The sequence below is a fragment of the Triturus cristatus genome, chromosome 7 (assembly GCF_964204655.1).
Source record: "Triturus cristatus chromosome 7, aTriCri1.1, whole genome shotgun sequence".
Lineage (NCBI taxonomy): Eukaryota > Metazoa > Chordata > Amphibia > Caudata > Salamandridae > Triturus > Triturus cristatus.
This window is the reverse complement of record NC_140590.1, coordinates 38,118,840-38,134,445: the sequence shown is the minus strand read 5'-3', so window position 1 is coordinate 38,134,445 and position 15,606 is coordinate 38,118,840. Positions and strand designations below refer to the sequence as shown.

Sequence of the window (15,606 nt, the reverse complement as noted above, 5' to 3'; positions counted from 1 at the left end):
CAGCGTTTCCTCACCTGGGCCAGGCGCCGACTGCGACCCTCCACCGACCTCACGGCCCTGACGGCCCGCTTCCAAATCTCACCCTTGGCGTAGGCGGCTACCTGTGAGGATGACAAAGTGAGACAACATCAATACACCTGCTCCATATCACAGAGACACACAGTAGAACAATTGGGCTTGTTTGAACAGGGCATAGTATGCAGCCAAATCATTGCACCTTTGTCATAGGGACATTATCCTCTGGGGAAGGCCAAATGCACTACGTGGCATTTAAAGTACACAGGTGGCATGAGGGGTGCGACAGAATCAATGATCATGGCTCACACTGTGCATCACAAGCAACACCAGGATTATGGACAGCACCTCAAAGCAGTCACATGCCCCAGGCCACTGACGCAACCTCAGCGGAGTACACAGACACACACAGGCACAGGACAATCACCTGCCATTGGCAACTGTGGGAACAAACATCACTCTGCACATGTGCCACTTGACTGGGGGGAGTCACAGGTGTGGAGCTAGCTCAGCACGTCAGACACACAGCACGGCTCCCTGCTCACATCAGATGGGTAGGGCATATGCATCCTTCATGCAGCTGGGGTGCAACACTCCACATAGACACTCACCCACATGACAGGGGACTTACACACACACCAATGTCCAGGGGCCGTACACATCATTTGGACACTATCACCACAGGTACACTCAACTCACACACATCTGTGGGTACAGTCACCTGTCACACTGGGGGGACCACAGAATCACATCAGGACTATGGAAACAACATTCCCAAGAGGATTAGCCAGGCTGAATGTGGCATGCACCATGCAGTGATTGTCACAGTAAGCACAATGCAAGTGAGGAGTGCAGATATGAACCACATCAGGCTCTGCATGGGAGACATAAGGCATTCCCCCCCCTGGGACCCACCATGAACAACATTGCATGTCTGTCACACCTGGACACAATGCCAGAAGTGACACACAAAAAAGGGGCACAGTCACAGCTAGTGGAGTCAGCACTCACCTGCTCCCCTGGTCTCCCATACAGGCAGGGGTACTGTGGGAAGATAACGTCCAGCAACGCCTAATTCTCCTCTTGGGTGAAAGGCTGGGCCCTCTCCACAGACCTGGACATGGTGCCAGAGGAATCACGAGCAGCAGCAGTGGTGTGGAATGAAAGGTTGTGCAGGCAAGTGCTCTCTCATGGGTCCTGGCTGCCTTATATCTCCCTTGCTGGGCTGTTTCATTTACAGAAGTACAGAGTGATTGGTCAATCTCATTTGCATCCTACGTTTCCTCCAATCCCTTTAAACCTGCCCCAGTGAGGGCCTTTGCATGGTTCAAAATTTGAGCATGATGTCAAGTAAACAACCACTTTGCAACATAGTATATTGTCTCCAACCGACTTTTGCTGGCCACCTGATGAAAAATTTTGAACTGGAAACTCGGTCTCCATGACAGCCAGCATGCATTTAGGCCCTTATACTCGTCCCTCATGTGTCCCCTATGTAATTTCACTATCCACACACAGGTACGGTGCGTTCCACACATACCCCTAGGGCACCACTACTCCAGTGATACGGTCCGTACACGCGTGTGTAGGGCTCGTATCACTTTGGTAGTGTTGTTGTAGGCGTACGCCATTGTGATACGGGCCATACACGCGTGTGTAGGGCCCGTATCTCTATGGCGTACGTCTACGCCAACACTACCCTAGTGCTACGGGCCCTACACATGCGGGTACGGCCCGTAGCACTAGGGTAGTGTTGGCGTAGGCGTACGCCATAGAGATAGGGCTCGTACCCGCGTATGTACGGCCCGTATCTCTATGGCGTACGCCTACGCCAACACTACCCTAGTGCTACGGGCCGTACCCGCGTGGGTACGGCCCGTAGTACTATGGTAGTGTTGGCGTAGGCGTACACCATAGAGATACGGCTCGTACCCGTGTATGTACGGCCCATATATCTATGGCGTACGCCTACGCCAACACTACCCTAGTGCTACGGGCCATACATATGCGGGTACGGCCCGTAGCACTAGGGTAGTGTTGGCATAGGCGTACGCCATAGAGATACGGCTCATACCCACGTATGTACGGCCCGTATCTCTATGGCGTACGCCTACGCCAACACTACCCTAGTGTACGGGTCGTACCCGCGTGTGTAGGGCCCGTATCACTATGGTAGTGTTGCCGTAGGCTTACGCCATAGTGCTACGGGCCGTACATACGTGGGCACGAGCCGTATCTCTATGTCGTACGCCTACGCCAACACTACCCTAGTGCTACGAGCCGTACCCACATGTGTAGGGCCCGTAGCACTATGGTAGTGTTGCCGTAGACTTACGCCATAGTGCTACGGGCCGTACATACGCGGGTACGAGCCGTATCTCTATGGCGTACACCTACGCCAACACTACCCTAGTGCTACGGGCCATACCCGCGTGTGTAGGGCCCGTAGCACTATGGTAGTGTTGCCGTAGGCTTACGGCATAGTGCTACGGGCCGTACATATGCGGGTACGAGCCGTATCTCTATGGCGTATGCCTACGCCAACACTACCCTAGTGCTACGGGCCATACCCGCGTGTGTAGGGCCCGTAGCACTATGGTAGTGTTGCCGTAGGCATACGCCATAGTGCCACAGGCCGTACATACGCCTGTACGAGCCGTATCTCTATGGTGTACGCCTACGCCAACACTACCATGGGGATAGGACCAGTGTGTACACGTATGTGTGTACGTCCTTGCACACACGCGTACTCCTACCCAAACCCCATATTGTGATACGACCGTACACACGCCCTCAGAGCGTGTGTACGGTGCGTTTCACAGCTTACACTGGTGATAGGAGGCGCACAGGAAAGGAATGGAGGTGTATGACTCGCACAAGGATGGACATCAAGTCATTGTCAGTGCAGTGCATCATGTATAGGGCCTAGGTGTGTCAGGCAGTGAGCTGGCACATGTCTCCTCATGTTTTAACCCAATAGTTGTGTGATGACCTGTGTACACATGTCATGTGTGATGGGGCACCATGTGGCGCACTTCCCCTTCACACCTTTTACATGTGTGCATGTATTTCAAACTTGTCAAGCACTGCATCACTGGCATGGCACAGTCCCCAACACCCGCAAATTTCCCCTGATGCCAGGTACATGGATGATGACACTTGACATCTCACTACCAGCGTGCCACGATGTGACTATGTCATGTGTGTGTCATGTGTTCCCATGATCTTGCTGTTGGTGTTCCTTCAACGGCATCTGCTGTAGCTGCAGCCAACATGTGTCTGTGTGTAGATGCCCATGTCACACTATTATGCACACCAGGACACATGTGGAATTACACATGACGTGTGTCTGTATGCATCTAACAGGGACTTGCAAGCTTAGGACATATCTGCGTAGTCTCAATGTCTGTGTGATCATATTTGACATGTACCCCTTCATGGCAAGGTGTGTGGTCTATCCTTTTTCCATGACATGTGACCTGTGCGTCTAGCTTGCCGGCAGCTGTCTGTATGAGATGACATCCTTCAAATGCACATATGTGGATGTATGTCACTCCTGTAATGTGTCTGGCTGTTCACTCACACTGGCCCACAGCTACTTTCATGGCATGTCATATAGACCTTGACAATCCATGTTTGTAGCTGGCTCTTGGTAAGAGTATCACCTGGCTGGCATACGTGTGCAGGATGTATGTGGCATATGTGTATTAGCTGTTGAACATGTGCTCAGTTCATTGACATTGGTGTAGTAATGTACTCAATCTTCGTTATTCCTTCCAATTTTCTGCAGGGCACCGCCTCTCCCCCGACCAATGCCAGACTTGGCTGCCATGAGGGAACGTGACTGCATACGCCGCTACCGATTCCCCCAACGGTTAATTGTGGACCTCACAAACAGGCTGGCACCACACCTCCAACCGCGACACAGTTATCCAACTGCGCTGACCCCCAAGATGAAGGTGATGTCAGCCCTACATTTCTTTGCCACCGGTACGTTTCAATTGACCATAGCTGATGTGGGTGGCATGTCTCAGACCATGTTCAGCCGTGTCCTGCATGATGTTTTAGAAGCCATGTTGGAGCACCTGGATGAATTCATCCATTTTCCAACTCGTGAGTAGTTCACAGGTATCAAGGGTGAGTTCTATGCCCTGGGAGGGATGCCCCATGTAATTGGGTCCATTGATGGGACACGTGTGGCTTTGGTGCCACCACAGGCACAGGAGGTAGCCTTCCGTAACCGTAAACATTACCACTCCATTAATGCCCTTGTGGTGTGTCTTGCTAACATGGTGATTTCCCATGTCTGTGCACGTTTTCCAGGGTCAGCACACGATGCCTACATCATGAGGCGTAGCAGGGTGCCAAAAATGATGCTGCAGCTGCACAACGAACGAGCATGTCTTGTTGGTGAGTGGACTCTGTTTGTCCAGTATTCTGCGGTATCTTAGTATGTGACGGCATCTCCTGACCCACTTCTTTACATGATGTGTCCATGTAGGGGACTCTGGATATCCCAACATGCCATGGCTGGTGACGCCTCTCCGTAAACCGAGAACAGCTGCAGATCACCGTTACAACAACGCCCATGGGCAGACCAGGCGAGTGATTGAGAGGACGTTTGGCCTCCTGAAGAGCCGATTCCGGTACCTCCACAAGACCGGCGGGTCCCTCCCATATGCACCAGTGAAGGTCTGCAAAATCTTCCTCGTGTGCTGCATGCTGCACAACATGGCAGTGGAGAAAGCTGTGCCACTCATCCTGGATCCCGATGAGCAGGAACATCCACCCGTGGAGGATGACGGCCTTGGTCATGAGGCAAGTGAGGAAGAGGAGGAGGAGGACATCCGGAGTCAGCTCATAATCAACTTCTTCTCATAATGGTGAGTCCCTGGGTCTGAGTGTGCACGCTTTGAGCCTTGTGTGGCATGTGTTGCAATGTGTGTGTCCAGCTGACTGTATGCTATGTGACTTTGAGGTGTGTGCTGATGTGTCACTCGAGTGCTGATGTCATACCACACATTTTAGCTGACACACTCAATTGACAACTGGCATGGTGTCAACCTTATTCATGTAGAGTACATGACCATGCATGTGGATGACTATGTTTTTCCTGACTTCTTGTGTGTCTCTCATCCCCAGGTAGTTGCGCATGCTGTCTGCTCGTGGCATCGTTGTGCTCCTGCTATTCCTCATGAGTAATGCAACGTGTACTGAATCAGCGTTACATGCACGGACATGGTGAAAATTCTCCTTTGGGTAAGGATTGCAGCAAGGCTTTTTGGGTGTGGTAGTTGTTTGTAATGTGTGGGCACTGCTCCTGTGCAGGTTATGTTACTATGCATACATGTCGACTCACCATGGGGCACATGACATGTGGCATGACTCACATGAATTGATAGTCACACTTCGTGACAGTCATCTGTTATGGGATTGGGGTTTGTGATGAAGGCATCGATGTGTGTACAACTTCCCTCTGAAACATACGGGAGGCTACGGTTGGACATATTGCGGGACATCCCCATATGATGCTCAATGGGGAATTGCAGCCTCTCCGTGTGCAGCAGGGTATGTTTGGCTCAACCCCTTCACTTGTGTGCCAGTACAATGGATTTACAGCATCTGTGGTGCAAAGGGGGTGTCCGGTGTAGGTCTCACATGTTAATCCAATAGACCTGTGAGTCTGTTAACGTTGATGCTTTTGCATAGGTGTGAGCCTGAGTAATAAAGGTGTTCCTCAGCCTCCAAGGTGCCTCATCTCTGTCAATGCAGGTCTCTTGCCACTGTGCATGCGGCATCTCTGGAATGGTTGTCAAGGATTGTGCATATGAGTCTATGTGTAGATTAGCAACCTGCATGCTGTTCTTCATGTATTTGATTCTCTATTGTGCATGATGTCCATGGCTGTGTATGTGTTTTGGCATGTTAGTCCCCCCCACGGACCATCAACACCTTCTGGGGTGTGTTTCCTGTGCGCAGCTCGGCCTTCAGTTTCATGATCCGGTGTCAGTCATCTTTGGTGATTGTGCATCCTTTGTCTCTGGGTGTGCCATTGCAAACCGGTAACTCCTTCCTTGACATACACCTGTTGCAGTAGTCCTTTCTGACATCCTAGTCTTTGTGTGGATATTGTGGCATAATTCCCAGGACATGCCGCCTGCTGTTGCAGCCACTGCAGCAAGGGCACACGTAGTTTCCAGATTTGGCAACACACACACATCAAAGGTGCTCCTCCCTTCCTCCCTCAACACATTCATTTGGCTGTCTTCGGCTTGTCTGTGCCACAGTTGCGGCCACGCGGTACCAAAGGCTGGACCATCTGCACATGCAACGTGCACATTGCACGACCCTCAGGTCCTTGCATGACCCACATCACACTACAGTGTGATGTTGCAGCCACCCTCCAAGCAAGGTCCATCCACACATCTCGCGCCTGCTCTCAGGCATGCACTCAGCGCACACACAACACCTTTGCATGATGAGTGTGCAACTCCGACTGCCTACACAGCGCTGCCACACCTTCCAGGACCTGTCACACCCACCAGGTCATGTCCCTCCTACTCCCCACCGGATCTGTACCCCTGCAAGTCCATGGGAGTGGGACTCAAGGTTTCTGCATGTAGTATGCTTTCGTCATGAGGCACATGGCACAGGTATCATCTTTCAGCGTGTCAATCTACAATGTGTCCTGGACCCCACTATCCACCATCACATGCCCACACAACCTCATCATCAACTCGTATGCCATTGACAGCCAGGCACTCCTCACCCTCACCAAGGACTCAGACATTTCCAGTTCCAATATTCAAGATTGCATGGGATCCATAGATGAATGGCAGAACAGCAGCCACCTGAGGCTGGACTTGTACAGGACTGAGGTCAACATCTGAGGATTGTCCCCTTACAGCTGGCTCAACTGCTTGTGTTCCACCCACACAAGCCCCGCACAGGCACCCAGTGTCCACGCACACAAGATGTTGTGCATCATGGATTGCTTGCTCTAATTTGCCATGGTAATCACCAGCATCTGTACCTCACACTGCTACACCCTCAGCATTATGCACATGATCCCCAGATAGATCCACTCCAAGGTAAGACGGACCATCCCCCAGGTCCACGACAACATCCATGTCAAATACTGCCCTGCCCTCTATGGAGCAGCCACATCCAAAATCCAGGGACACTTGTCCACATCCAGGCTGCATCTGCACACCTCAGCGTCAACATCCCGTGCCCCAGCCACATCACTGCCCAGCAGAGATAGCTGCAATGGATCACTGTGTGCTGCAGGATGACCTTCAGACTCCTCACCCACACTCAGGAGACAGGCCACAACCCTGACCCAAAACCAACCTTGTACCACTGTCATCCGAGACCCCGTAGTGCCATCTCCGTGCATCCAACCTTGACCTGGCCACCATTCTTCTGATCCACCATACTCCTGCATGCAGGACATAGTTCTCCCACCTGGGAACACATACCTGGGACTCCCTCCCCGGGAACCTCCAAATGAGGCATGACCTCTACGCCTTAATGTTACTCTTCCAAATAGGTGTGTCCTCACAGTTTCCCTAGCACCCCCTCAGCAGCTTGAGGCCATCACAGGTGAGTATTGTGCTCCATGTCTGCATTGAACGATACATTGTGACCCATGTGTGTCCTGTACCAGACTCCGATCCCAGGGTATGGATGTGTGGAGTTAGTTCAACACTCAGGCATAGTTTGACATTTACACACAAATATGTTGGTGAATAATGCCAAATGACAGCAACATCTCATGACAAAATTAAGTATTTATTTTTGGTGGGGTAAGTCTTTTGGTGGATGAAGTAAGGTGCTCTACCGGGTGCATTGAATCCAAAGTTCACAGGGGGAGATGGCATCCTTGTCAGTTGGAGTCATCAGAGTCCAGACCACAGTGTTGGTCATCATTGGTCAGACAGTGACCAGCAAGTCCATGTGGCAGAGAATGTCATTGGGGGAGGTGGTGCTGTTGCGCCAGAGGGCCAGGTGCCAGGCCAGGTGACCTGGGAGATGTGGATGGTCCGCTGACTCTCACGGTCTTTTCCGTGGACAATCCACCTTCCTCCGGGGACCCTCAGATGCAGGCCTTGATGATGTCTGTGATGCTCCGTCGGACGAATCCTCCTCCTCCTCCTCCCTCCCTGTGGCTGGTGCTGGTCTTCGCCTGGTGTCACAGGGAGGGTTGCCCATGTTGTCGGCAATCCGACGGAGTGAACGGCTCATGTCCGTTTGCACCGCCAGGAGCTCAGCCAGTCTTGCCTCCATCCGTCCTTGGTGTTGTTGACTGGCATGTTGCTCAGCCTGCAGGTTCTTCATCTCATTGAGGGTCCCCTAGATGTCTGTGAGGCTCGACACAATCTGGCTGATGCCCCTGGTGTCACGCCGGTATGTGTCCAAGATGTGGCGCATGTGTGCCATACCGGTTCCCTCAGCTGGCTGGTCAGGTTCTCGCCTCTGCCTACCTCCACTCCCACCACCCCTGCCCACACGAGCTTGGCCTGCTGTTGTGGGCACATCGGGTCTACGGGACCCCTGAGGGATGGCATTAGCGTGGTCGTCTGCCTCCTCCTGGGTGCTCGGAGAACCTTGTCCCTCCTGGTCAGACTGGCTGTGTTGTTCGGTGCGAGCAGGGCTCCTGGGTGTCTCCTGGGATGTGGCAGGAATGGGGGTCGGGGTTGGCACAGTTGTACCTGACGCAGGTGCTGCAGGGGCTTGGGCACCAGAGGGGCCAGGTTGGTCGGGGTCATCCACGGAGTGGTGAGAGTCGTCGCTGCCGGTGTGATCATCTTCACGCTGAGCCTGGGACTGTGATTGTTCCCCCTCATTGTTGGGGGGAGGTCGATGACGTTGCCCTGTGTGTGAGAGAGAGACAATGTTAATGCTGTTTCATGCCACATCCATGTTTCATACATATTCAAGTAGTCACAGTTCCTCCAGGTGGTTGTATGTGCCTAGCATTCCTCTCAATGTACACTTGGGGATGGGCATGTTGCGGGGGACAGATTGGTATGTGCTCCTGAGTGTTTGCCAGTAGATTTTTGGCTGGGATGCTTATTTGGCTATGGATTGGTCTTGTTGTGTCACATGTCCATTGTGAGAGTGGGTAAATCCGTTGCCTGCCCCGGGGGTGTGTGCTTGTGTGAGGGGGTGTGTGTGACCAGGCCTGCTGTTGTGTGTAGTGTGATTTGTCATTGGGTCTCCCAGGTGATGTGTCTGTCCCCTCATGGTGCATGCTGGCATGACAGTGTGTGTGAGTTCCTGTGCTGGGTATGTGAGCTAGTGGAGTTGTTGTTTGAGTGTACAGTGGTCACAGGAGGGCCTTGTGCTGCCTACAGCAGGGCCAAGTGTCAGCTACCTTGTCATTACTTTGCCAGTCCCTGTGCATTGGGCATGGTGCATGGGTATGTACCTAGGCCATATGGGCTGTGGGCATCGGTGCCTGTTTCTGAGTTGCACAATGTGTTGTGTGAGCCCCACCTTCCCAGCATCCCGGACATCCAGTCTTGGGTTTGTGGTTGGTGTGGCCTGGGACATGGCATTGCCTTTATTTGTGAATGGGGAATGGAGACGTTAGTGGCATGAGTGTGGTTTTTAGGGTGTGGTTGTGTGCATTGAGGGCTTGGGGTAGGTGAGTGCATTTGTTGTAGTTGGGGTGTGGATGCCATTCCCCCATGTTACGTGAGTTGTTTGTGTACTCACCAGGCTCTGCGACTCCTTCGACTCTGTGTACTCCCACCGGCGGAAGCGTGGCCATCACCTTCTCCTCCCAGGGATAGTAATGTGCGGGTCTGCGGGGCAGCCCGCCTCCAGTGATGTTACTCTGGGCATATTCCTCGTTCATTTTCCTCTTGACTGCCCTGTGCAGATCATACCACCTGGCTTGGCATTCATGCCTGGTCCTTCGGATGGGCGCAACAGCATTCACCTTATTGACGATCCTCTGCCACAGGCTGGTTTTTTGGGCTATGCTGATCTGTCTGACCAATGTTCCAAACAGCTGTGGCTCGACTCTGATGACTTTGTTGACAAGGAGCTCCAGCTGCGCCGTTGTGAACTTTGGATTCTTGTCAGTGGGCATGGTGTGGGGTGTGGGTGTGGATGGTTGTGGGTGTGTGGGTGTGAATGTGACGGTGTGTGTGTGAAGGTGAAGAGGGGGTGTTTGTGAAGGAGGTTGTGTGAAGGTGTGTAAGTGAAGGTGTAGTTAAGGTGTGAGTAAGGTGCAGTTGTTTGTCTGTGGTGTCTGTGAGCAGTGGGTCTGTTGTAATGGCTCTTGTTTTGTGTGTGTGGGCCCTTTTTATTGGTCCATTTGTGGGTGTGGCTGTGTTTGAATTTGTGGTGGGTGTGTTATAAGAGGTGGTTGTGATTTGGTCCTCTGTTTGGCTGTTTGGATGTGGCAGGTCAGTCATAGAGATGTATTTTGTCATGTTGACGTGTTTTGTGGTGTTGTGCGAGTCGAATTGACCCTCCTTGTGCTGTTTTACAGTGTCCTGGTTCTGTACGAGTCTTTTTCACGTAGGTACGGTCCGTACATACGCGATGCTGGGTGAGGGTGCTGGGGTACAGTGTTGGGGTACGGTGCGTACAGGTGGGGGCTGTGCTACGGTGTTGGGGTGCGGCGCGTACAGGTGCGGGCTGTGCTACGGTGTTGGGGTACGGTGCGTACAGGTGTGGGGCTGTGCTACGGTGTTGGGGTGTGGCGTGTACAGGTGCGGGCTGTGCTACGGTGTTGGGGTGCGCCGCGTACAGGCGCAGGCTGTGCTACGGTGTTGGGGTACGTTGCGTACAGGTACGGGGCTGGGCTACAGTGTTGGGGTACGGTGCGTACAGGTGCGGGGCTGTGCTACGGTGTTGGGGTGCGGCGCGTACAGGTGCGGGCTGTGCTACGGTGTTGGGGTACGGTGTGTACAGGTACGGGGCTGGGCTACGGTGTTGGGGTACGGTGCGTACAGGTGCGGGGCTGTGCTATGGTGTTGGGGTGCGGTGCGTACAGGTGCGGGCTGTGCTACAGTGTTGGGGTGCGGCGCGTACAGGTGCGGGCTGTGCTACAGTGTTGGGGTACGGTGCGTACAGGTACGGGGCTGGGCTACGGTGTTGGGGTACGGTGCGTACAGGTGCGGGGCTGTGCTACGGTGTTGGGGTACCTTGAGGAGGGGGATACGGTGCTGACATACGGGGGTACGGTGCTGACATATGCGGGGTGAGTGGGGCTGTACGACTTGTATTCAGGCACAAGTTTACCCGTGTACATGTAGGCTTCAGCGTTCGCTCCGTACGGGGCCTTTTACATGCGGTTGTGTATTCGGACGGGCGGTACGGATCGTCCTTGCGCGCTCGGACTTCTGTTTTACGATTTGCACGTAAAAATGTCCGGCTCCCTATCGGACACTTTTCCCGACGCTATTCGGACGTAAACATTTCCGGCTCCCTCTCGGACCATTTTTCCGACGCAATTCGTATGTATTTTTCACGTACGAATCGTACTTCTCAGTTTATACGGTACTTGTATGATTCGTACGTAAAAAGAATACGGATACGATTCGGACGGTAAATTTTTTTAACGGATCTGAATCGGCACCTCAATGTTTGGAAGAAAAAGATATTGGCAATTTTTATTTTTTTGGGATAAAAAAATTATGGGATCTTTGCAAGTGGATTTGTGTTTGGAAAAAAGACAATCATGGACAAAAAATTTTGGATTGCACAGATGAAGACTAGAAAAAAGAAAACATCAAAGGTAAGGTGAACCGACTTCATAATTTTTACTATGTTTATAAAAATGCAAATTAAAACAGGAGAGATATTTTAGGGTAAAACAGGAAAGTAAAAGTCTAGTGTATATTAGTAATGTAGTATGTGTGCAACATTATCCAGGTAGTCTGAAGCCACACACAACGAAAAATGTTGTAAAGTTCCCAATAGTCTTTCAGACATTTCCATTGATTTTTTGCTAATTCGTGGGTTTAGACTACCTGTTAATGCTTGTGACATTCTCATTTCTTGCTAACTTTGCTCCTTCCTCAAAGTTTCCAAAAAATGATAAAAGTTTGGGTGTGATTTGCCAATTGAATGATTGAAGGAGTTGTGCCATCCCTCTATGGCATAGTTTGTCTTTGCTCCTCCTTCTAAACAGGTCGAGTAGCAGTTCCACCACTCCACATGGAAACGTGGCTTCCTCCTGCGAGCCGACCTGCTTAGATGCCCAATCCATGTGTCTTCAAAATAATTTAGTAAGGGTGCCAATTTGTCTTCGTTTGTGGTATAAAAGTCTGATTCTGTAACTGCAGTGTAGTATTCGTCTACACTATCAGGAGGAACAAAGCAAAGTGCAGTTAGTTTTTTTTGTTCAAATTGCAGTTTGCTATCCGATACGTAATCCACAACTAAGGATTTTTTTTGTATCTTACGCCAAAATGCCTGGGAAAAGTGGAAAAAACATCCTTGAATTTGGGTATGCACGTACGTTTTGTAAATAACGTTAATCATTGCAATTTCAAAATCCATTATAATTTTCCTAGGACTTTTGTTGGAAGTTTTTGATTTTAACACTGTTAAAAGTTCAGTGTAAGTTGTGGATTGTTTATCAGGTAGCAAAGTGTATACCAAGGGGACTACAGTATTGTTAATTTTAGCATGAATGGTGTATATTTGGGTGAGAGGATGGGGCGTGCTTTTAAACGTGCCATCCATCATCCAAACATCACTATTCTCTAACTTAACTAGATTACAGGGTGTGCTAAAGATAAGGATTCTTTTCAGTGGGTTTTTGTTGTCATGCAGTAAAAAAGGTTCATTAGAAACAGAAAGTGAGAGTTCAGGAGGAATTAGAATGTCAGAGAAGGTTTGTGGTGTAACTCTTTGTGGGTTACTTGCCTGTTTTTGGCGTTGTATAATTCGTCTCAGATTGGGTATAATGGGCATACTGCTGGCAACATGAGTTGCGACATGTTGTGCAACCTCCCTCAAAATGGAACCACAGGAGTCATTGGAGGTGCTTGCAATTTCCTTCATCTCATTAATTGTTTCTCTCACCTCAGTCTCCATTGCAGAGGCAGAGTGGTTATGGTCTGTGGTTTTTAAGACAGAGTCACCCAGAGTAACCGCTCTGCCTGTGCAATGGATTGAGTAGTATTGCACACACCTCCAATGACACCTTGGTTCTGTTAGTCGCTCCTTGCAATAAATGTACCCTGCATGCTTTAGGAGGCGGTTTCCCTTCCTTGATGTAATGTAATTTGCTGTCTTATTTGTTGACATTATCTGAAATGAAAATAAAATATAGGTAAAAAAAGTAAGTTTGAATCCAATTTTAGAGATTTTTTTTATTGATTCTTTTTTAAATCTCTTCTAAAAACATTTATTAAAGATTAACTGCTTTGCTTGTTTCATTTTTAAAATTATAATTCTTCCTGTTTGAAACAAAAAAAAAATTATGAATTTGATTCAGTAGAAAATACCTTTTGGATTGCTTCACTTTGCTTCAAGTTGGAATTTTTTGTTCCTAAAGTTGATCTTTGCAATGTTGATTATTCTAAGCTGGAACAGAAAAGGAAATAGCTTTGGTATATATTTATTGAATATTTGGTGTGTTGGTCGTTTGGGAAAAAAAGGTGTTATTTATACTTTTTCAATCTTTTTTAAAAGAACTTACCTTTACAATTATTTGTTGTGGTTCTGAAGATGCTGTTTCTTTTCTTTTGAAGGTCTGGCAAAGCTGGTGTTCTATGGATTTAGTGTGAGCTCTTTACTGACTGTTGATATCTGTTTAAAGTTATATGATATACCTGTTAAATATTTCTTAAAAATAGATATCCCTTTAAAAAAAAATGCATTTTTTTTGGAGAAAAAAGTTATACAATGTTATCATTATGCAATTATGTATGGAAATTTTAGAAAACAATATTTCATTAAATACATTTGACTTGTGAGTTTTTCATACAGTTGCAGTTAAGTTCAAGAATTTAAGATGAATCTTTTCACTATTCTCCCTCTTCGATACATTGTTAACTTTTTTTAGAGAGGTGGACATCTATAACATTATGTTTTTCCCCACAATTATCCTGTTATGTACGTTGCACATGGTTATTAAATTATTGGTTTACCAAGTGGTACCTCTTCTGTATTCTGCATCTAGTATAAGTAAGAAGTACGTTCCTTTAAAAAAAATGATTACTAAGTCATAATTTTTAGAAGACATTTTCCTGCAGAAAAAATATTGACTAGATTTAGTATTTTCTATTTTTAAATGTTACCTTTTTTTTAATGACATCACTTCCTTCTTCTTCGTATCAAGTCTGGATTTATTCTTTAGATCTCCTAAAGTAATTAAAAAAAAGGCTAGAAACATTTCTATGGTTTTAAACTGTTTATTTTTTCCTGGTAATGATTTTGGGTTTAAATGAACTCACCTCTAAAAGTTCTGTGGTAATTTGAAGAAGGTTATATGGAATTTTTATGTTTTTTTTTTCCGAACAATACTTTGGGTTCTGAATTGTTTCTCTGATGGAATAATTATGATTAGAAATGGTTAGGAATTTTAAGAAAAGAATAGGTTTTTAAATTAATTGACTTTCAAACCTCGTTTTACATTATTTTCGTTTGTATGCACCAGTTTATAATTTTAATATTTCTTATTAGTCAAACACTATCCACCTATTTTTGCAAAACAAATATCAGACAACTTTTAAAAAAACACCACAATCCTCCTTTACAGCCCTATTTTGACTATTTTGGGAATCTTTTAAAATTAATGCTCAGTAATACAAGTCTTGTTTGTGACAGGTTTGCTACTTCTTAACATAAGAGCAAATTATTTTTTAAACACATTTTTATAGCGTCATATATTCAGTCACTAATTCATTTAGCAACATTTCCCTTTCATTCCACACTTATGTAGATGTTAGAAAAAACCAATATTTTTCTCGGTTCAACAAATTCTCTTGAAAGGTATTCGATAAAATGTAAATTAATGAACATTTATAAAATTCATGTTCTGTGGATTTAAAAATGTGAGTAAGTTATTCATTTTTTAAAATTTAATGTACTTACTTGCTTGATTGGAGAGGCTATTATGTGATGTCACAGTGAGATTTTCTTTGAGAGAGAGTGAGGCAGCCAAAAAAGCGTGTGCTCTCGCTTGTAGTCAGTCGACCACTGTTTGCAAAATGGTGGACGTATTCTTTTTATACTTTCTTTTATGTACCACCATTATTTTCGTAAAAATATGTATTGTGTTAATCACTTTTTTCTTGTTTTTTTTCATGTGAAAACATATATTTTAATTTTCATTTTCATTTATGCCCGTTTATTTGGATTGTGTCTGTTTTAAACTCCATTTTGAGTGCTTGACGCTGTAGTTTATGTCATTGAAACTGTTGTAGGACTTGTGTTTGAGCTAAGGTCATAAAATGGTGGTCCGCTTGTTTTCTTTTAGGTCGTCTTCATTTTAAACTCTGTTTTTTTACGTTATTTAAATTTATTTATTATATTATGTTATTTCTCAATTGTTCCGAATTTTATAAAATTGTTATTACTTTTTTGCGTAATTTTAATACTCGAGAAATACTCGAG

At 47.6% G+C, this 15,606-nt stretch overlaps 1 protein-coding gene and 1 pseudogene across 3 annotated transcripts in view; both read right to left on the bottom strand.

Moving 5' to 3' along the window:
• Positions 1-15,606, bottom strand: part of LOC146808752 (cell adhesion molecule CEACAM4-like) — a 508,058-nt gene that overhangs the window by 218,585 nt on the left and 273,867 nt on the right. The window lies entirely within an intron of this gene.
• On the bottom strand, positions 11,878-13,293 carry LOC146808753 (uncharacterized; annotated as a pseudogene).